The sequence below is a fragment of the Leucopleurus acutus genome, assembly GCF_964270905.1.
Source record: "Leucopleurus acutus genome assembly, chromosome: 15".
Taxonomy (NCBI): domain Eukaryota; kingdom Metazoa; phylum Chordata; class Mammalia; order Artiodactyla; family Delphinidae; genus Leucopleurus; species Leucopleurus acutus.
Genome location: NC_139157.1, coordinates 81,067,751 through 81,087,734, shown reverse-complemented (window position 1 = coordinate 81,087,734; position 19,984 = coordinate 81,067,751). Strand labels below are relative to the sequence as shown.

Genomic DNA, 19,984 nt, shown 5'->3' with positions numbered 1-19,984 from the left:
AATACACGCCACTAACACTGCTTTCTCATCTTTTTCTCTAGAGCTACATTTTCTTCTGCTATGTTATCACAGGCAACAGTGTCACCAAATGTTTCGGTAAAACTCCCCTGTTACATGGATGACCATTGTTCTGGTGTCCAGTGTTAGTTGGTTCACTGTCCCCCGTCCAGCCCTTGGCCACCGCCGTATATTTTAGGCTTATTGGCTATGGTAGCCCTCCATGTCAGGGGATCAATGTCAGTATTATCAGGACAGACCAGGTTTGCCACAAAACATTCTTATTCATTTCTTGCTTATGCTGCACGTCTACCTGGTTGACAGTGGGCCCCTGGTGGTCGCTCAGGGACCCTGACTGATGGAGTGGCCACGCTCTTGCCACGTCAGGGGGATAAGAGAGCCATTGCCCCTTAAAGCTTGTCCTCATATATGATACATGTCACTTTTTTATACTTCATTGACCAAAGTGAGTCACACGTGTGCTTTTTTAAAATTTGTTTTTTATTGATATAGTTGATTTACAATGTTGTGTTAATTTCTGCCGTACGGTAAAGTGATTCAGTTAAACATATATATATATATATACATTCTTTTTCATATTTTTTTCCATTATGCTTTATCACAGGATATTGAATATAGTTCCTATAGTGCTATACGGTAGGACCTTGTTGTTTATCCATTCTATATGTACCAGTTTGCATCCGCTAACCCCAAACTCCCACTCCATCCCTCCAGGGGTGTTTTTTTTAACTTCAAGGGGACAGGAAACTACTGTCCTATCTCGTGCTTGGAAAGAGAACCAGAAATTCTTGGTGAGCACTCAGGATTACTATTCAGCACCCATTATCAAGGGCTGGTATTTAGCTCTGGAAATTAAGAAACTCATAGGAAAAAAACAAAAATTGAGATCATCTGTGGCATAAACCATGGGTCCAGGATGCTATTTTTGTTTTCTGAACATCGTGACACTATTTCTCCCAACAGACACACACACACGCACACACACACACACACACACGCCCCTTTCTTTAATGCCACAGAATTATGTATTCAGCTCTATGAATGGCAGCTGGCTGTCGTGTGTCATTTGGTAATTTCCATACCTTCTCTTTCTTACCGCAAAAGAAGCCTGCAGAGGCTGTGTTAAAAGAGTCAGGTATAGCCCTCTTCTGCTCTTTTGTGCTTGTGATCCATCTGATATGTGTCTCCTTCCCTTACCAATGCATTTTAAAATGAAGTCATATTTAAATTTGTCATTTCTATAAAGCAAGAAAGGTACTTGCAGCCACGCACTGCTAAGCAGACTGGCAGATGCCACTAACAAATGGTAAAAAATTCTTCTCTGGTTCATTATTTCCATAAAAACAAACTCTCTTTCAGTTATCATTGCTGAAATAGAATGTAAACCTAATTCTAAATAACAACAACAAAAAAAGATCCAGTGGCTGTCAAATCCCAGCGCAATGTGTGTCTAGAAGTTAGTGAATAAGTGAAGTGAATCGTAATTCCCCACATCCAGAAGAGGATTCACAATCCAGGGCACCCATTAAAGTGGTTTCTAGCCTGAAATAGACAGGAATCACTAACAATGCGTTGACAGTGGAACCAGGTAGGAAGCACCCAGTGGAGAAATGTGCCTACGATTAGATGGCTTTGATCTGGTACAGCCTTTTCTCAGATCCTTCTCTGGGAATAAATTATTTTGTTTGAAATCTTTCCCCCATGAGTCCATCCTTTTTTCTGACGCCAGCCGAGTTTTCTAACATACAAATCTGGTGGTGTCATCGGATGAGTAGACTCCGGAACCGGGTTACCATCAAGAAAGAGTTCCGCCCCACGCCCCCTCCCCTCCACCCCCACCCCGCCCCCAACCAGCCTGCGGTCATGACCTCTCCAAGCCCGTCACCCCAGGGATGCCACCGTCCCAGCGCCCTCCTGCCTGCTGCTTGGCGATCAAAGCTCCACTCGAAGCTCCCTCGGCGGCCAAGTCCCCTTTGTTTGTTCTCCACCCGGGCCCCCGGACTCGTCACCTCCTGGCCTCTGCCAGCCTCACTCTTCTGCATTCGCTGCATGGTTATTTCCTGACTGCCTTTTTTTCTGTTACGAATTTGCTCTGAGCTCTGGTCTGGGCGAACCCTGACCGCCACTTGCTTCCTCGCTGCTGACTCATTGGTCTGCTCTGTTGTCTGGCTTGGGGGACCCTCAGGATTCCTGACGACATGGCCCCCTGCCTCACTGGGACTCCTGGCACTAGCCTGTCCTTGGTCCTGGAGCCACCGGACACCCCTGGTCCCCTCCCCATCTTTTCAGGGCTCTTTTCCTTATATACTGTTTTACTGCACAATCCTGGGTTAAGTCATGTAATCTTTCTGTTTCCTGGTTTTCCCATTTTACAAATAGGAGTCTAGGTAAGCTGCAAGCTGCCCACACAGGGCTTGCGAGGAGCAGGTGAAACAAACAAGTGAAAACACTTTGCAAAGTGCAAAACTGATGTGAGGTCTGATTTTTACTGCAGTGCGGTTTTCTCTGACGCATCCTTCCTGGGTGTCATTTTCTTCATCCAGAGCTTTGAGGTTTGGAAAGGATTGACTGCTAGTTTGATAGACTAGTAGGTAAGAAGGAAAATAATAACTGTTGCTATTGACCATATACTGTATGCCAAGTCCTGGGCTGGGTGCTTTCGATTCATATTTAATCTGATCTTTACATCTACTCTGCAGGGTAGGTATTACGATTGTCATTTTACAGGTGAGGAAACAAAGGCTCAGAGACACAAAGTCACTTGTCCAGGGATGCACAGTTTGTAAGTCATAGAACAAGAGAGTGTGTTCACTTCTGTTTTATTTCCAGTTTGTAAGTCATAGAACAAGAGAGTGTGTTCACTTCTGTTTTATTTCAGAGCTGTGATGCTCAGCACGTGTCCTCCTGAGATGCACCGCTGGGCTTTGCCTTTTCTCTGGTCCCACCCGGCCAGTTGGATTCACGCTTTGTTTTCCCTGCCCCGTGGCAGTCATGATGTAGGGCAGCCCTCCATACTGATGGTCATGCCCTGGAGTAAGCTCTTCCTCTTGAGCCTGGGCTGGACTTAGAGACTTGCTTCTGATGAATAGACTACAAAAGAGGTGATGCAATATCACTTCTGAAATTAGTTTACAGAAGACTGTGGCTTCTGTGTTGCTGCGTTTTCCTACTCCCTCTTGTTCAGCTTGATGAAACCAGCTACCTTACTGTGAGCTGCTCTATGGGAAGGTCCTGGGGAGCGGACTGAGAGAAGCCACCCGTAGTTGCCAAGGACCAGAATCCTGCCAACAACACATGAATAGCTTGGAGTCAGGTCTCAGCCCAATTGAACTGCAGATTCACTGACATCGTGAGAGCCCCTGGGCTGAAGAACTCAGCTAAGTCATGCCTGCATTCCTGAACCACAAAATGGTGACATAGTAAGTGCTGTTGTGGTTTTTCTTTTAAACCACTACTTTTGGGGGTCATTTGTTCCACGGCAGTAGATGACCAATACACATGCTGTATACTGAGAAGCATTACTGATGGAGTCTACTGTCCTTATGGCTGGTGAATGAGGAAACGAACTGACATGCTCCACTTTCTCACCCAACAAGCAACACCTAATAAGAGCTGAGATTGGAACTCATGTCACTCAAAGCCCAAGGCATCACATCACCCTCTAGGCTGAGCTGCTGGCGGACACATGCCTTTTTACAGGGGATGAAGGTGACAAGGCTGTTGTTTTGGCCCCATTGTACCAATGAAAGCAGATAAGAATTTTATGTCTGAAGATAGATTGGTAAGGAAGAGTTTGGGGACCACAGATCATAGAGGGCTTCCTAAATATTTCCACTTGAATACAGAGCCACTTTGACCTCAGGCAGGGGTAAACATTTTTCTGCAAAGAGTCAGAGAGTAGGTATTTTAGACATTGCAGGGCACGTATGGTCTGTTGCATATTCCTTCACTAAAAACAAACAAACAAACATTAAATATGTAAAAGCATTCTTAGTTCAGAGGTCTTATAAAAACAGGCTATGAGTCACATTTATCCCAGGCTGTAGTTTGTCAGCCCCGACTGAAATTAAGGTGACCCTCAATGACTATGGCTTAATCCGAGTATGGTTCTCCACGGGGATCCAGGAGGGAATTAAGCCCTAATGTCCTAAAACATCCGTTATATGTAATGACTCCACTTCTCTCCTGTGGATTTAGAATGGCATTTGTGATGTACATACTTGGGAGAATTGAATAATACTCACTCAAAAGACTTTTGTGTTCTGAGGTTCAGATGACAAGCCCTGGCTAGTGGCACATGTAATCACACACTTACTCATTCACCAATCATTAAGTAGGCACTCAGTGCTCAGTGTTGGTTTATGTGGTGTGACAGCAGAGATAAGGGACTCTGGGCTTTCCCTCAAAGACCTCATGCTGAGTGGACTACTCGGGAAATTTTGAAAATAATTTCTGAAGTCGTGCTCAGGCAGAAACAATGTGATGACTCTAATAAGTATTCCTTTTTCAGTAATCTGATATTTTTGCTATAGATTGAGGGCGTTTCTTTTTCTCCACAGGGCTGTCATCTATGCTACGCAGACTTATTGACAGTTGTCTGAGAAATGAAAAGACCCCCTGGAAATATCTGTCCACGAGTAGACCTGGGTGAGAATCAATCCTTGCCCACCACTGACTATGTGACTTCGGGCAATTACTTAACCTTTTTGAGATACCTTTTCACCATAAGATGGAGAAAATAATAATACCCACTTCAGTGAGCTGTGGTGTAAATTTAAATGAAAAAAAGCATGCAAAGCCCTGAGGGATGATGCTAAATACATAGCAAGAGCTCAACAGAAGTACCTATTACTGCTGTTTACAGGGTACGACCCATGATTTCAGGGGCATCAGATACATGCTTTTAATTTTTTAAAGTCAGATCCTTGTATATATGTATATGAGATGTGCCCATAGAAAGGAAACATCTGCAGTTTTGTGTAATTGCTTTGGCCTCCTCAGGGAACTGGGTCAAGCTATGGAGGGTCAAACATACCTCATTAAAGAATCTACAAATCCCGAATAGATGCCATTTTTAGAAGGATGGTTCGATTTCTTCTTGACACAATAAACTGTGCAGGAGGATGGGGAAGGGGGAGAGGGGAAGCATCACTTCAGCAAATCCCTGCTTTTAACTTATTTTTTTCTATTCCTTCTGAGAGTGTCTTCATGCAGAAAAAACTTTCTCACTCTTCTGGATTCTGAAGTAAGAATGACAGAACCGAGCTTTAGTGAGCTCTTGCTTTGCACCAGGCTCTGATCAGTGAATCCTCACTCAGCCCTATGAGAGACGGAATATTTTATCATTCGCAATTTACATAACAGATGACTTGCACAGATTGCCCACCTAACTTGACCTAGGTCATGCGGCTGGGGCATCTGTGGTCTGGTTTAAATCCAGGTAGGTTCACTTCAGAGCCCCACTCTTAATTCCACTGTCCTACTACATGGCTACACAGTAGAAAGAATTTGGGTCACATATGCAATTAAAATGTTCTGGTAGTCACATTTCAAAAAAAAAAAAAGGAAACAGGTGCAATTAATTTTTAAAATTCATTTTATTGAAGTATAGTTGATTTACAATGCTGTGTTAATTTCTTTTTTAAAATTAATTAATTAATTTATTTTTGGCTGCGTTGGGTCTTCGTTGCTGCGCACGGGCTTTCTCTAGTTGCGGCGAGTGGGGGCTACTCTTCGTTGCGGTGCATGGTCTTCTCATTGCGGTGGCTTCTCCTGTTGCGGAGCATGGGCTCTAGGCATGTGGGCTTCAGTAGTTGTGGCTCATGGGCTCTAGAGCGCAGGCTCAGTAGTTGTGGCGCACGGGCTTAGTTGCTCTTGCAGCATGTGAGATCTTCCTGGACCAGGGCTCGAGCCCATGTCTCCTGCATTGGCAGGCGGGTTCTTAACCACTGCTCCACCAGGGAAGTCCCGCTGTGTTAATTTCTGCTGTACAGCAAAATGATTCAGTATATCTACCTTCTTTTTCATATTCTTTTCCATTATGGTTTATCACAGGATATTGAATATAGTTCCCTGTGCTCTATAGTAGGACTTTATTGTTTATCCATTCTATATGTTTGCATCTGCTAATCCCCAACTCCCAATCTTTCCCTCCCCCAAAGGTGCAGTTAATGTTAATCATATATTTAAGTTAACCAATCATCTTTAAGATGTTACCATTCAATATGTAATCACAGAAAATAGTCTTCTTTACACAGTTCAGGAGTTACCACTTCTGCACGGCTCCATTAGGACCTTTCACGTGGTTGGGAGCCATGCGTGGCTGAACGGCTCCATTAGGACCTTTCACGTGGTTGGGAGCCATGCGTGGCTGAACGGCTCCATTAGGACCTTTCACGTGGTTGGGAGCCATGCGTGGCTGATAGCCTCCATAGTGGAGAGCGTAGCCCTGCGCCTGCTCAGCCAGAGTTACTGGACTTTCTATTTACATCTCTATGTTCACATAGTCTTTATTCTTTTGTTTTGGTATCTTCAAAACTATTAAAAATATCCTGACTGCTAAAACTGAAAGTAAGTTTTAAAAAAAAGGAAGAAAAGAAAGCCGTGGTAATAGGGTCATTGTTTGGGGATTTCTAACAATGCCTAAGGAAGCTGTGTTCTTTGGTGACTTCTGTCAGATTGCTCAAATATTTTGAGTTCAACTGCTTGCCCATTTAAGAACATAAGGTCCATTTATCATGTTTCCCCCTTGGCCAAGCAGAAATCTAAAAATAAGCTCTTAAGTTTGACTGAACTCTTTATATAAATATCTGTTTGCAGTTGTTGTTTTAGCAAAAGAAAAAGCCAGTCTCCTAAGTGTTTTGGTTCTAAAAACTTTAGGAAACTGATTTTGCCCCTAAACACTTCCTTCCTCTAAACCACATACAGACTGAAAAAAAAGAAAGGAAGTGAAAATTAGATTTTATTTTCTTTTTCCTACAAGAGGACAGAAAAGACAATCCCTTCCCCCATACGACATTCTTTTGCCATTACCCTTCTCACCACCAAATTCCAAATGATGATTAGAGGATGAAAAATTGGCCCCTTCATATAAAGCTTAACTCTGTAAAGTCTGTGGAGTCTTGGTTTCAGGTGTCACATCTCATCTGACGAGTTTGGAAGGGCCTTCAGGAAATCACTGTGTCACATAAACCCCTTTTTGTGTCTCTGGCAATGTTTCCCCAACACTGGACACAGAGAAGACAACAGTAGACAGTAAGTGCTTGTTGAATTAAAATTTTTTAATTTATTTGAGGAAAGTCAAGAAAAATTTCTATGGACTATTATAAGAGAAAAGTGGTTTGCTATTTCCAAATATACTAATGGAAACACTTAGAAGAGGTATTTTGATTAGAAGGAAATGACCTGGGGGCAAGGAGTGACATGAAGATGTGGGGGAAAATCCTGGAAATTAAAAGGGTGACTGGCTTCTAGAGGTTCCTCCTTGACTCTGTCTTTACATGAAATTTTAATATGAATAAAATATAAAAACTAAAAAAAAGATAAAAAATATATAGAAGAATATCTGTAAAATTTTGGTCAAGGGGAAGATTTTAAGGTAGTAGGTAGGAAACTTAGAAAACACAGTTATATTTAACCTGTCTCTCTATAGAAATACATATATATATATATATGCACATATATGTGCATGTATGTATGTATTTAATACATATATTATGCAAAACAGTGAACTGGGAAAAATATATGCAATTAGAATACTATCAGAAGATATAACAAGTTGCTCTTCCTAATATACGAATGACTGATAAAAGAAAAAGCAAGTTATAAATGAAAAAAACCCAAAGAAAATAAACTCTAAAGATTTTCTTCCTCACTAGTGAATCAGAAGTGCAAACTATACAAAAATCAGATGAAAATTTTAACTCACCACATAAGCCAAACCAACAAGTAACATCATACAACTATAGTGAAGTATGCTGGCTACCCAGCTGCTGGGGGTGTGAATTGATTGAATAAATATAATAGACTTCAAGCGATTTCTGGTGAATAATACTTACTAATAACATTAATGCTAGCTGTCTGGGCTTAAAACATGTTAGCAAAGTATCTTTCAGAACTGTGTGTAGGGTAGAATGAAATCATATTCACTATTAATGTTATATGTCCTTACAGAGAAAGACAAATATCATGTGATATCACTTATATGTGGAATCCACACACACACAAAAATGATACAAGCAAACTTATCTAAAAATAGAAATAGACCCACAGATATAGAGAACAAACTTATGGTTACCAAAGGGGAAAGGGGGAGGGATAAGTTAAGAGGTTGGAATTAACACATACACACTACTATATATAAAATAGATAAATAACAAGGACCTACTGTATAGCACAGGGAACTATACTCAATATTTTGTAATAGCCTATGGGGAAAAGAATCTGCAAAAGAATATATACATATGTGTGTGTGTGTACATATATATGTGAACATATATAACTGAATCGCTGTGCTGTACATCTGAAACTAACTTGACATTGTAAATCCACTCTACTTCAATAAAATTAAGAAGAAAAGAAAAGCAAAATAAAGCTATATGCCCTTATGTGTTTTAGAAAATGAGAATTGCTATTAACCAGCTGGGTAATTTGCCTTATGCAGGAGCCTTCAGTTTGCCTAGACGACCACTCTGGCAATGGGCTAGGGGTAGAAGGCACAGGGCTGGCTTTGGGCTGAGGCTGCCCACAGCCTCATCCCTTCCCTGCTGCAGTGGCCAGGGAGTCTGGCGCTGCTGATGACACAGGCGGGGGAAGCTTCCCGATGGCATCAGACTGGATGTGAATGAAAAGGAAGCCTTTACTGGGTTACACTATTGAGATTTGTGGGTCAATATCTGGTCCTTGTGGTCTAGCCCAACCCAACTAAAACAACAATACAGATAGTATTCTTTAGGGACTATAGAACAAACACAGTCTCTCTATACAACATAGAATGTATATATACATTCTCTCTCTTATTATAACATATATATATTTAAAACATATATATGTTTTACATACATATATATGTTTTATACACACATATACATATTTATGTTATATGTTTTACATATATAACATATTTACATTTATGTTTTTTACATACATATACACATTTATAAAACATTTATGTTTTATACATGCATATACATATTTATGTCATATATGTTTTACATACATATATATGTATATATAGAATATATATATTCAAATGCAGTTAAATATAACTGCATTTCTTTCTAAGTCTCCTACATATCTTAAGGTCTCTCCCGTGACCAAAATTGTACAAATAGTCTTCTACATATTCTTTTGTTTTTATATTTAGCTTTTACATTTTGCTCCTATTAAAATTTCATTTAAAGCATTCAGACGCATCTTACACAAACTAGCATCCTCGATTGGATGAACTATTTTGGATCATTTGGAAGCACTTTTGAGATCTTATATCACTTTCAGGTTGTTATATAAATAGATCATCAGTCACCTGTAATTACACTTGTTAACCGAGCGCCAGGCTACGGTCCTGATTAAGATGCTTCAAGTCTACTTCTTGTGGCGGCGGCGGCAGCTGGGGCGGCCGCTGCGATGCTAAGATGAATGCCTCTCCCGCCTTCGAGTCGTTCTTGTTCTTCGAGTGCGAGAACAAGATCAAGGCACCCGATGCCTGTTTGTTCACCTCCAACAAGGAGGACCACGCGCTAGGAAACATCATCAGATCGCAGCTGCTGAAGGCCCCCCAGGTGCTGTTTGCTGGCTACAAAGTCTCCCATCCCTTGCAGCACAAGACCCTCATCGTGTGCTGACCGCACGGATGCCAGCCTTCACCCAATGCCACCACAGACCGCTTCCGTGAGCTCTTCCTGCTGGAAGAGCGCGTCCGACTGGCCATCAGAGACAAGCAAGAAGGAATTGAGTAGCGGGCTGCACCTGGCCCTTCTCCAGGCACCAGGTGGACAAGAACACTTCTTCCAGCCGTGGGCCTCCTTGTAGAAATTCCAGAGAGCCCCTCACCCCTGACACCGATGTGTCCTGTACATAGAGTCTGTTTCACTTTCCTAATAAAGTGTGGCAGGAAAAGACCCAGCTGCGGGCGGAGGCAGAGGTGACTTCCAAGCAATGGACCGTCAGTTCAGCGGAGCTAGAGGACCTGTTCCAAAGCCACTCGGGGGCCTCATTTCAAAGCGGCCTGGCCCAGAGACCCAGATTTCTGTCTGAGAGCATGGCAGGAACAAACTCATCTGGACAAAAACTGGGAACCTGCGGCTGCCAGGCAGTGTCTGAAGCAGAGGGAAACTGAAAGCCCATGTGCTTCTAGAAGCCTCAGCTGCCGGACCTGCTTGCCTCAGCATAGGGACACTTGATGGGGCCCACAAACAGCTCTCCCCAGGCCTCTCTTACATAGTGGAGTTTAATAAAAATAGTCACCGATAAAAAAGCAATCAATCAACTTCTCATACCGGTTCTGAACGTCCTGTCCTAACACCCCATTCTTTGGAATTCTTACCCTGTTTCATGGTTCCAAGTTCTTCTGCTTTCTCCCTCGCTGTCCTGGGGCATGGTCCTCAGCCTTGCTTTCCCCACTGTCACTTTTGGACCCATGGAGCACTGTTCCCAAACTGTGATCCATGGACGATTCAGCTTCTCCTTTCAGGCTCCAGCCTTGGACCCAGGGGCCTTGTCCCTTTTGAATGCCTTACTTGGTCATTCAACCCCAAAACCTCAGCAGTGGGGTAGGGGAGAAGGTTAACACCCTTAGGTGGTGATAGCAATAGGGTGGGAAAGCCATCATCAGAACTTCTCTCTCTCTCAAAGTCAAGGTTAATAATCCAACATCAAAAGCCATTGTGAAATTCTATGAATACTTGGATTATTAAGCAATTTCCACACTTGGATTTTTCATGGGTCCTGAATTGCCAAGTGAACAAAGCTTGGAAAATTCTTGTTAATAAGTTCATTATTAACAAGTAGGTAACTTTTAACATAGCACACCTAGTTTTACAGACCCGGTTATAGTGCCTGGAAGCTGTTAGCTGATACTCTAAGATACTGCAGGAAATCATTACTTCATAGAGGTAGGCTTTTTCTAGAGAGCTAGGATTAATTATATTTCAATAATTTGTCTTTATGAAGATACCATGGTAGTCATTTTTCCTTAGTGAAAATAAGATGAAGTTGGATGTAAATAAATCCTAAATGTTCATCAACTAAAGAGTAGTTACATAAATTATTTTTTTATTTGTGTAATGTAATCTCATGCAACTATTAAAATAAAAACTAGAAAGACAAGGTTGGAGCATAGAAGATTAGCATGAAATAATGCTACAAGAAAGAGCAGAACATGGTGTTTCCTTTAAGGTTAAAAATCCCACCCACGGCCCCTGAGTAGGGAATTCAGTGGTATAGCTGTTGTGAATGAAGGTTGATCAAAGAATATTCTTCATGTTTGGATGGACTTTCAAAGGTCGGTGCTGCTGAGGAATTCATTGCCATGAGAACTTGGACAGCTTTCCCAGAGAGGAAATAGTTGAACACAAGGTCTTCATGGTCGATCCTAATCCCCAAGTCTCACGCTAAATATGGAGAAGGCGGGCGGGGAAGGGTTGCAGCTGCCATTGGGAAGTTTACCAGAAAAACATGAGAGTCATGATACACAAGCTTTGTGTAGAGACACTGATGAAAATTTGGGAAGGAGGGGATGGAGGTGGGAGGGCAAGGGCTGGGGTGATGGTGGGCTCTATTTTGAGCACAATATTTAACAACGACCATTTGGTGTTTTCTTCAAACACAACTTCTTCTATAGCTTTTTTTTCCCGTTCCCAAGCACTTGCGCCAAATTTGGGGTAAAACTGAAAATGAAAATGAGTCAAAGAATGAGCTGAACAATGTGTGTGTATGTGTGTGTGTGTATGTGTGTGTGTGTGTAGGGGTGTGATATAAAGAAGGTAAAAATTTCCTGTTCTGTGTTGGGAGTTTTAATGATGTCAAGAGGAGGACCATTTTTCCTATTCAGAGCAGCAATGGTTTGTGTAGAAGTGAGGCCAGAATCACACCCATCCCAGAGACTCCAGCTGTGGCCAGCGCAGATGGGATTAGCAGAGAGAAAGGAGTATGATGGCCATTTGGAAGCCCGTGGCTCCTGAACTAAATGGGACAAAATTCATCTCTCCACTGCATCTTCAGGGTGTATGTTCCCTCCGTGAGGTCTGGGGAAACAGGAGTCATAGAACCACATAAAATGTGCATAGAAGAAGGTGTTGAATAGACTTTTCTCAAAGTCCTGGAACCAGGGACAGCACTTTGAAATCGGAGGCTGTGTGCTTCATTTATTAAAACCTTGGGCTTTAGGGCAAGAGAGCCTGGGTTTGCATCCTGGTTGCCTCACCTCCTGGTATATAACCTTCAGTGGATTCCGTAAACTTTGTGCTTTAATTTTTTCATCTGTGAAATGTGGTTGCTGTGAGGATTAAATGAGCTAATACCTATAAGAGAATCAGCACAGTTTCTGGCCCATAAAGTTCAGCTATGAGGACGCTGATAATGACTACGATGAAGATAAAGATTAAGGCTCAAAGCTGAGTAAAAGGAAGCCAGCTCGTGATCCATATTTTAAAGAAAATCCTCCACAATGGGATCAAGGTATCTCTAGACCTCATGTACAGGGGGCAGAACTGGCCGTGTCAGCTCCAGGGAACACCACAAAATTCTTTGCCTTCTCTCACAGACACATTCGGTGTTAGGCTGGGTAGTTTGGGGTACTGTAACAGGATGTGGGGTCGGCAGCACACAATAGCACTCTATGTGAGTGCTGTTGGTCAGAGGGTGGCTTTCCTCTGTGCAGATGTTTAGGAGCCAAAGCTCCTTGCATGCTGTGCTCTGACCATCTCTCCGGGCATAACAGTCCTCTGCATTAAACTGACAGAATGAGGAAGAGAAAGCAAGAAGCCACTAGCATCTTTTTTTTTTTTTTTACATCTTTATTGGAGTATAATTGCTTTACAGTGGTGTGTGAGCTTCTGCTGTATAACAAAGTGAATCAGTTATACATATACATATGTCCCCATATCTCTTCCCTCTTGCATCTCCCTCTCTCCCACCCTCCCTATCCCACCCCTCTAGGTGGTCACAAAGCACTGAGCTGATCTCCCTGTGCTATGTGGCTGCTTCCCACTAGCTGTCTATTTTACATTTGGTAGTGTATATATGTCCATGCCCCTCTCTCACTTTGTACCAGCTTACCCCCTCCCCACGTCCTCAAGTCCATTGTCTAGTAAGTCTGTGAGCCGAGACCTGGAGGTGACACATGACCTCCACTGACCTCCACACATGAGGTCAGTGGAAAGGGGTCAGATCGAGTCCCATAAATCCCACCTACATGCCTGTGTCTCCCTCTGGGTCATGGTCTCCCAGAGACAAGAGACGGGAAGTAGCATTTTCACAGACAGCGAGTTCTCCTTTCAAGAAGGACAGAGGGACAGAGGTTGAACTGCAAGAAGGAGACCCCAGGCACCTCATTCTCATCTAAACGTTTATTGAGCTGCAAAGCTGGCAGCTCCATCCTGGCATGACCCCTGGGACAGAAGGTGACGGGGATCTTAGGAGCTGTTGATGTGTGTTCTCCAAAGTCAGGGGGCCAGATGTGAGCATGGAGACTAAGGCTACTTCTCACCTGTGGTTTCATCAGGCAAAAGTCCCACCAGAGCAGCGGAATCACGCAGCGTGTGACAATGTGGCTTTGGATATGCAGGAAGAAAATGGAGACAGGCTCCCGATCCAGCAGAGGACCCACAAAGGACCCTGAGGTTCTGCAAGTATGTACGTATAGTCAGAGAAGATACGCAGGTCTTCAGGCGGCAGTCTGAAGAGGATGAGAGGTTGCCCCGCTCTGAGAGGTGTTTGGAGACAGTGGTCCTTGGATGTGGTTGCCCCCTCCTGAAGGGATCCTCGGTCAAGGAGAAGCTGAACAGAGCCCCTGAAAAATCACACACAGCCTCTACTCAGAGGCCATCGTATTGGTGGAGACCCCAAGGAGTCCATTGGACGGTTATCTGCTCCCATCAACAGGCAGCCAGCCGTGTCAGACCCCTCCCACTTTTCTATTTCTTCTTCCTACTTGACGGCTCATAGGAAGGAGATTGGGGGAGGAAAAGAGCAGACCACGCCTCTTAGGAACCAGGGGTCACACGGGTTAACGATCAAGGCTGAACTTCGGGGAAGGGAAAATATGAGAGCAGAACTTAAAATGAGAAGGATTGAATGATACTCTTCTAATATCTGAAAGGGACCAGGAAGCTACGGGATCTTCCGGAGATAAGAAGGGACCGTAAAAGAAAATCCCACGCTTTATGGTTAAATACAGCGATAGGAAAAAAAGGACAACAAAAACCTTCCACATGTCATGTCCCTCTCAAGACCAGCCCGCTGGGTGAACCGGTTTCCTAAACACAAAGGTATAAAAGCTGCAGGGGAAGAAGACACCACTTGCCTTTTAGAATCTGTTTGCACTGATTGGCTCTTACTGTTCGCCTCATCAGTTGACTAGTCTCTGCCTACACGAGTTTACAGTGGGGAGGAGGTGGGCTGTGTGCCCCTTAATCTTTGTGCTTTGCAGAGCCCGAGGGGTCTTGCTGTGGGCAAAGAGGGGAGGCGGGAGAGGGCGGAAGAGACTACTGTCCTCCATCCGGGTGGCATTAAGAGCCTTGGGGCTGGTATGATTGACAGAGAACTGCCCTTTGGACCAGCGGGGCCCAGGAAGAATCTTGGGAATCTAAATATTTAGGGGGAACATTTTAGGGCCCAGGATCTCCTGCATGAGCTGGTGGAGACTTAGAACGAAAATCAGTTTAATGGTTTAAATGCTGTTGTTTGCAGCTGTAAACTGGGGAGACAGCAAGACGTGCGGGTTTCAAGGATGAATAATTAAAAGGAATATTTATTCATGCATCCATTTGTTATTCAAAACCATGTAGTGAATACCTACTCTGTGCCACGGTCTACACTAGATGCTGGGCATACAATAGAGGGTAAAGCATCTAAGCTCTGCTGGGCTAAGTCTGTGAAAGCAAACGCAGAGAGCTTTAAACGGGCACTGGATCTGGTCTGAGGGTGGAAGAGAACGCATGGAGAGCCAGTATGTGAGGAGAATGGGAAACAGCGTTCTTCATGTTTAGGAATTCCTATAATGTTGTTTTAATACTCCCTTCATAACAAATAAGAATCATGAAGGAAATGAAAACCTTGGCACGGTGAACCAAATGGAGAACTGCTTTCGTGTTTTTCTTTAGAGTCCAAGTCAATTAAAAGTCGTTTAATGCTGACAAAGGGTCTCCATCCCCTCCTTTCGACTTTCCCTGCTGAATCCAGAGAGCGTCTCCCGTTTGTCCATTTCCCCTCCGTTCCGTTCACGCTGGGACCTGCCACATCCGGCTCATTCCCCTGTGAAGCAAGTCATGATAAGGCTTTCCTCTGCTGTAATTTCAGAATCCTTAAGTCGTTTCAGAGGAAGCCTATTTAACAAAGTAGTAGATCGCCCTTCCTTGTTATATCCTGAAAACGTAGGACAAGAGAGCTGTTGTTATCTGAGGATCTCAAAACCAGGAGTGCTTTGAAAGGAAATGATGTCTCATGATTCTCAAGTAAAGCCTGAGAAAGTACGTTTAGACGCCCAGGTGGGTGAAGTGGGGAGCTGACACGCAGGTGGGTTATGGGAGAAGCTGAACAGTCTGTGATGTAGGAATTTAAGCTAAGCATGAATTAGAGCATCCCCAGCTCACACCTATTCCACATACACACACACACACACACACACACACACACACACACACACACACACAGAGGGATTCAAGATGTATAGGTACTAAAAAAGATTGCACACTTCTAACTAGCCTGTGGACAGAGTATAGGCTAAAAATGTAAACTTATTAATAAATTTAGACCTTCAAAGAAACACTTCAGTGGCTAGTGACATAACATTTTTCTGTAGTAGAAGATAAGGGGTTTCTGTAGTTTCAATGTCATACCAGGAGCGTCCACCCTCAATGAGGCGTATGGGATTCTCCGAGCTTCAAGGTGAAGGTAGCAGTCTAATCTCAGGGACAGAAGACGGAAGGATTCAGGTCACACTGTGGCGTTGTCGTGGACTTGCGTGTGTGCTTGAAATGAGGAAGCTCTCAGAGATGTCAGTAACCTGGGCTGACTTCTGCCCAATGCACGGGAGGGGGCGAGGAGGGAGTCCCTGACACTGGCCGTCACTGGGGAAGTGGAACTTTTTTTTTTTTTTTTTTGCGGTACGCGGGCCTCTCAGTGTTGTGGCCTCTCCCGTTGCGGAGCACAGGCTCCGGACGCACAGACTCAGCGGCCATGGCTCACGGGCCCAGCCGCTCTGCGGGGCATGTGGGATCTTCCCGGACCGGGGCACGAACCCGTGTCCCCTGCATCGGCAGGCGGACTCTCAACCAGTGCGCCACCAGAGAAGCCCGGGAAGTGGAACTTTTGACCATGATTTCAAAGCGAAGGGCGAAGAAGTGAAAGGAGCCCAGGTCGGAAGGAACACTGTCAGGCTCCCTCCCTCCATGGAGACTGGATAAAACAAATAATGCATAGCTCTGATGATGCCTTCGCCGATCATAAAACAAGTATTTGGCTGCTATAGATACTTTTGCCCTTGAATCGGTTCTTGGGCTAAATACAATTACCTCCTCTTTTCTAAGGTTCCATTTAACAGCCTAAAATCAAGTAATTATAGAAAAGAGCTAAATATTTTATACCAAAGTTACCGTGGTTGATACAGAGAGAGCTAATTAAAACATAAAAAATCTTTTATAAAAGCCAATGGGTAAGAATTTAGATGTAAGGTTAAAAAAGAAATAAAAATACAAATTAAAAAAGCCAATAGAAATACTCATGAATGTGCACAAAAATTGACCTCCATAGAACTTATTGCAATGTTTAAAATATAAAAACTTTTCCATTACTCCTTCCGCTTAATGTGTCAGGGCCATTTTTTGATCTTAACCTTAAGTACTTTTGTAGCACGTACATTTCAAACCTGGTACACAGTGGCAAGTATGGGCTGGGTGTAGGGGATGTGAAAGTGCGTGGAAACTTGCCAGACATTTCTGTTAATTAGGTTATTCAGGGGTTTGTTAGAAACTGTTGGGATCTTGGGAAGGAAGGTAGAGATTGACTGGCGGAAACCCAAAATATTGGCAAGGTTAAAGTTTGTACTTCATGAGAGATAAATGGTCCCATGAACTGCACCTCAGACTTACCCACCCTCTTTGCAATGCTGGAGCCCGGTGGGTCTCCCAGCTGTGAGGCCCGCTGGGTAGAATGGAAGGATCAAGGGACCTCTCTCCCATAGTCTGTGGGACTGAGCTCTGCATGCCAAATTTATTTTAAATTCCCAACCTGATAAATTACTCTCCTTCCCCCCCAGGGGGAAAAGGGAGTAAAGGGAAAGGGAAGCGGGCAGGAGGGTTTAGGGAAAATCCCTCTTTACTGAAACCAGAACAGCTGGGAAAATGTGTTTCCCTCTCCTGGCAATGACTCCTTAATCCCTCGGAGTTTTTCATTCTACACTCTTGATGGCTGCAGTGTGTGGTTCAAGGTGGCTTTGAGGGATTAAGCATCAAACACTTAGGCCGTGTAATGCGGTGCAATTGGTAGCATTGTTTCCTATGGCTTTGAATCCCAATGTTTTCTTTCGGGTCCTAGGCTCAGAGCTGCGCTAATGTGCTTGGACGTGTTAAGCTTATTACAAACTGACTAACTGGTAAGAATGCTAGCAAATAAGCCACTAAGACCTTCATACTTGACTTTAAATGGTTCAGTTCCACAACCCAATCAATGACACGTGGTCTTGCCCTACAGATGTTTGTTCAGCTATATCAGTTACAACATCCTTCAGAATTTTACATCCCAGATTTTCTTCTGAACACAAATGAGAGACGTTTCTGAGTTCTTAGAAGCATGGGAAATGTGGTATTCTTATAAGATACAATCATTAAAATTCCTTCAGGCATTTCTCTTTCTGTCACAATATAAACCAAAACCAATGTGTATATACACACGCATACATACAAGCACACACACACACACACACACACACACAGGCTGGTAATTGTATTGTCTACCATGAGGATTGAACGGGTTATGAATACTTCAAATTGAAGCTGTTTTGGGTAAGAAAAGCAAGCAGTGAGAGATCAAAAAGTTAAACATATCTCCATGCCAAATCAACAAATTGTTTTCTTTAATAAAACCTACAAGTCTTAGTTTTCAAAATGGTATTGAGGAAACGAACATGACTGCAGTGCAAATATGGTCGGTATTACTGCCTCGCTTCCCGCTGACTTCTGGTCAACAATTTAAAAACAAAAGCAGTGAGGACTTTCGTGAAATCCTGTGGCCTAGGAGTCTTAGCATTTCATGATTTGGTGGCTGCTAGAAAATGCCTTACAATTTTAAGGGGCAAGTTTGTTCTTGGTAGACATCTGTGAGTATATGCAGGGAATTTCTGAATAAAAGTGTGCCCTTATAGGACACACAATACTGTGTATCAGGGCTGACCCATAGTTATGCCTGTTTCCCCTTCATTTCGAGAAAGGTACAAGGGTGCCCTCTTGGGCCCTGGTGCCAAAGCTTTCCTCGCACTTTCTTGAACCCTCCAGGCCCTCAAGTCAGGAACCACAGAGGCCAAAGGCAAGGTTTTAGCAGCTGAACCGGGGCCTGAGTAGTGATAGCAGCTGCAGACGTGAAGTCAGGTTTGTGAGTAATGGCCAATCCCACCTCCAATGGTCCCCAGGCCCTTTCTAACCGTGTGTGCCATTGCTGTACCAGCCGGCCCTACCTCCTCCATCAGAAGAACTTCTTCAGAGACAGCACGCTTATACTTTGGCTTTTTTTGGCAATAATAATAGGGTTCCTTAGCTAAAGGACACAATACTGGTTCTTCAAGTGCCTCCAAATTAACATGTCATTGTGGCTTTAGCCAGTAAAAACTGTAGAATCTGAGGGTTGGGAGACCATTATAGATGACGTAATTTAACCTATTTGTTCTATCACAGAGGGAATGGAAGTTGGGACCAATGGAACATAATTTAAAAACCCCAAGAGTTGAATCTAGAGCCGGTTTCCTGAACTCCAGCTGAATCGTTTCTATTACCGACTGTTTACAACAAATCGGTGAATGTGTCGGCATAGATGTTATTTCTATTTCATAGATAAAGTTATTAAAGATGATGGAGGTTAGGTGATTTATCCAAGGTCACATGACCAAGTAGGGACAGAGTTGGAAGGAACCCCGTACCTTATCTTCCAGTTAGGATTCTTTTTTTTACACACACACGTGCATGGGCCCAAACTCAGAAACTGAGACACAAGTCTGCCCTCCCCAGTTTGTCTACTGCTAATGAGACATTCGTTGGGTATCGGGTGCTTTCCTAGTCACAGGGATGCTGTTGAACAGGACAGAGTCTGTGACATCCAGGTTGTGGCAGCCATTCTCCAGATGAACCCCCAGTGACTTTTGCCTCCGGTATTCATGCCCTTGTCCAGAGCTCACACGGGATAAGGGTGACCTGTGTAATCATGGGATATCGCCGGACCACCGTGTGTTACCCCTCTGTCTAGGTCCTAAGACACACTGTGGTTTCTGTCTCGCTCTCTTTTGGATCATTTGCCCTCAGACAGCCCAGCTGCCATACTGTACGGACGCCCCAGCAGCCCTAGGGAGAAATCCATATGGGAACTGGAACCTCTGCCTGGTAGCCAGAAAATACCTGTCAGTCATGTGTGTCAGCTGCCTTGAAATCAGGTTTTCTAGCCTGAGTCAGGCCTTCAGAGGACAGCAGCCTGGCTGACATCCAACTGCAACCTCACGTGAGACTTGGAGGCACCCAGTGAAGGCATCCCCAAATTCCTAACTCAT

At 43.7% G+C, this 19,984-nt stretch overlaps 1 pseudogene across 1 annotated transcript; it reads left to right on the top strand.

Annotated features, from left to right (window-relative positions):
• The first annotated feature begins 9,650 nt into the window (after positions 1-9,650).
• Positions 9,651-9,974, top strand: LOC309971923 (DNA-directed RNA polymerase II subunit RPB11-like; annotated as a pseudogene). The gene has a single exon. The product of its transcript is annotated as a DNA-directed RNA polymerase II subunit RPB11-like (transcript).
• Positions 9,975-19,984: the final 10,010 nt, after the last annotated feature.